The sequence below is a fragment of the Sinocyclocheilus rhinocerous genome, unplaced genomic scaffold (genome assembly GCF_001515625.1).
Source record: "Sinocyclocheilus rhinocerous isolate Xijiao unplaced genomic scaffold, SAMN03320098_v1.1 scaffold2907, whole genome shotgun sequence".
Lineage (NCBI taxonomy): Eukaryota > Metazoa > Chordata > Actinopteri > Cypriniformes > Cyprinidae > Sinocyclocheilus > Sinocyclocheilus rhinocerous.
In genome coordinates this window covers 46,589-49,925 of record NW_015635553.1, presented here as the reverse complement: position 1 = coordinate 49,925, position 3,337 = coordinate 46,589, and the positions used below count along the sequence as shown (strand labels likewise).

General features: G+C 35.9%; 1 pseudogene; it reads left to right on the top strand.

Annotated features, from left to right (window-relative positions):
- The first annotated feature begins 981 nt into the window (after nt 1-981).
- The window catches only part of LOC107747344 (gastrula zinc finger protein XlCGF8.2DB-like), a 24,216-nt pseudogene continuing 21,860 nt past the window's right edge, over nt 982-3,337 (top strand).

Sequence of the window (3,337 nt, the reverse complement as noted above, 5' to 3'; positions counted from 1 at the left end):
AGTTGCAAAGACTAAAGTCTCAAAAAAAAAGAGATACAGAGCAGACTGCATTTGTCGGAAGGAGGGACTTTGTAGAAAACTAAGCGTTAGAGAGAGGCGGAGCATAGAGGACCTACAATAATGTACAGTATTTGAAAAATAATGTGTTTTTTGAACATTAAAGCATGTCAACATATTCTGTTACACCAAATACACAAAATAATTATCTTTAAAAAAGCATCATATGACCCCTTTAAAAACAGCGTTCATTAATGTTACTAGATAAAGCATTACAGTCCTCATTTAGTAATAATTAACTCGTTTCATTTCACGGTTCTCTATAAATCTGTCTGAACGGGTTGTACTGACGTAAACACTTATAAAGTGGTTAAAAACTAACCTTTCTGCAGCCGAATCACAAACGCGGGAGCGCGGCGCAGCCTAGTGACGTCATGCCGCGGGACCAAAATAAAAGTCCTTAGAAATCCACAAGCTTTGAAATAAGAGATTTAATAAAAGGGATGAGTTGCAGATCTTCAAGGTTATCAGTACTACTGAGCTTATTTTCAAAAAGCTGCTGGCTTAGACCTAAATGTAAGTGTGAAGTGTTCTCAATTATTACCCAACTGCAAAGTATTTGTGATATACAATCAAGGACAAAGCCGGTCTTGGTCTTTATATTACAAAGGACTGGAAAGAATATAAATAATTAAATATTTTAAAGTAATTAATTTGTGGTTGTGGAGAGGTCTAACTTTTTTATTTATTAACTAAAACTTATGTCAGTAATGTATTAACTAAAACTGATTCCTTATCACAATGCATATATCCTATGGCGACTAGTCCCGGTTTTTGGTGTTCTCTCCCCGTCTGGAGCTGTCCCCGTTTTTCAGCTCGTTCAAAGCAACGACCAGAAAAAAAACGACCAACATACAGCAGGCTGCTGGTTATCGATGCAGTCGTGTAGTGATTATTTTGACCAACAGAGGGCGCTGCGGGTTACACTGACTCTACTTGGTCACGTGTCGCTACTTCATGAACAACGTAACCTGAACCAGAGCGCCATTATCAAAAGACACATCGTTATCGCGTTCAAGGTAGTAACCTACTAACTATTCATGTTAAATGACAGGGCCTCAACAAGGTGCGGGACAGTTTTGCTCAATTTTAAACGTCCCCAAAAGTTCTGCAGTCACAACGCAGTGTTCCTAACAAACGCACATCACATGGTGAAGGTGGAGGTAAACTCTAATAATACTAATAATAATAACCTAAACAGTACGTTTGCAACTATTACATTTGCAGAAAACACATATAGTGTGTTTAAAATTAGCCTAAACTGCAAAATAAGCCTAAGTAAGGACAGTTAGTCATTTCCAATTGCATATGTAGGCTATACGTGTGTGTGTGTGTGTGTGTGTCTGGACTGACTATGGGCTTGCCAGTGGTGTCAGAGCCAGTCTGCAGATTTGAGTTGACAGAATCTACAGAAAATCAATTAACTTAAAGTGACAACCATCACTTAATATTTAAAGGTGACATATCATGAAAATCTGACTTTTCCATGTTTTTAGTGCTATAATCAGGTCCCCGGTGCATCTACCAACCCACTGTTTAGAGTCCCAGCCTCAGAGGAGACAAGAGAGCAGTGGATTTATTGATTTATTTAATGCATATTGCTGCTGCCACACAGATCTAAAATAAAAATTTGATTTATTTCCGACTTAACAGCAACAAAAACATGAACAAACACTGAACGATTGTCTTTTTATTAACTAACATTAACACAGATTAATAAATGTATTGTTCCATGTTCGTTTGTATACCGCGCGCAAGGTTTATGCGCATAGTCCAAGTCTTCTTCTCTGTTTTTAGTGTATCTCTGTGGCAGAATTACAGCGCCACATACTGGACTGGCATGTATACTACATCGTTTTGTATCGGTTTTGTGGTTTCGCGTGGACGCAGATATTTCTTGAGACGAGGGAGGAAAAAAGATCGGATAGGGAAAGCTCTGGCTTCGTGTGGACGTAGCCTTAGTTTAGTACTCACATGCTGTGACAGCCGCTTTGTTCGTGTGCTTCGGATATGTGCGCTCAGAAAATTTATATAAGAAGTTTAAACTCATATGGTTTAAAACGCATGTTTAAAGAGTAGGCACGAAAAACAGGGTGTTTATGCTTCCACTCAAAATAGGCATTTTCAAAATGATATAATAAATGATCTGTGGAGTTGAGCTGAAATTTCACAGACACATTCTGGGGACACCAGAGACTTATATTACATATTGTAAAAAGGGGCATAATATGTCTCCATTAAAGTCTGTTTATGAAGCATTTACATAGACGTTCAATGCGGAAGAGCTTAAAGAGAGCACACTGAGCTTAATTGAAGCAGCAACAATTTTTAATAAATTTCATGTAATATTGATTAAAATAACAATATTTTGTTAAATAAATAATCTAGGTCATGTATTACGTTCATACATATTTTAATATGAACAACTATTATTAACAATATCTATGAAATTATACTTTTTCTGATTGATGTCATACTGAAGCGTACATTATTTTTTCTTTTTATAATCTGAGCTCAAATATGGAAGTGTGCTTAATGGTTACGTGAGCTTAATAGGTATGTTTACCCTTTCATAGTAGTGTACCCTTTAAGCTCACCTTAAAATAATATGAAATCTTTAAAAAAAAAAATACAGCAGTATAAAACCACAGACCAGCAATAAACTGTCAATTCATAATATTATGGATGTAAAAGTACAAGCCAGTAATACCTGTGAAGTAATATATTAGCGTAGCACACAATCTTATACAGCTAGTCAGCTAACTGTGTTCTGTAGTATCTGCGCTATGTTGCTAAAACTATCTTTTGGATCGAACTGTAATTATTTCCCACATCCAAGTTCCAGGTTATAATTTGCAAAAGTCTAAACATTAATCAAGTAGTGAAACTTACCCAAAATAAATGCTTAAATATCTAAAAAAAAAAAATGCACATTTAAGGGGCTCCTCTTTTGGTGAAAGTTTTCAGATAGCTTTCAAAATGGCCCCCAGACAGTGTGAAAACATGGAGACCCGTATCTCAGTGTGCAATGATCTGATTGACTTGAAATTACAGGAGGTATGTAGTAACAAACACATCAATTTGTTAAGACATTAAGTATGATTGATAATACATTATTTTTTCTTTTTATAATCTGAGCTCAAATATGGTAGTGTGCTTAATGGGTACGTGAGCTTAATAGGTAAGTTTACCCTATATATATATATATATATGTATGTATGTATATGTGTGTGTGTGTGTGACCCTGGACCACAAAACCAGTCATAAGGGTAAATTTTTC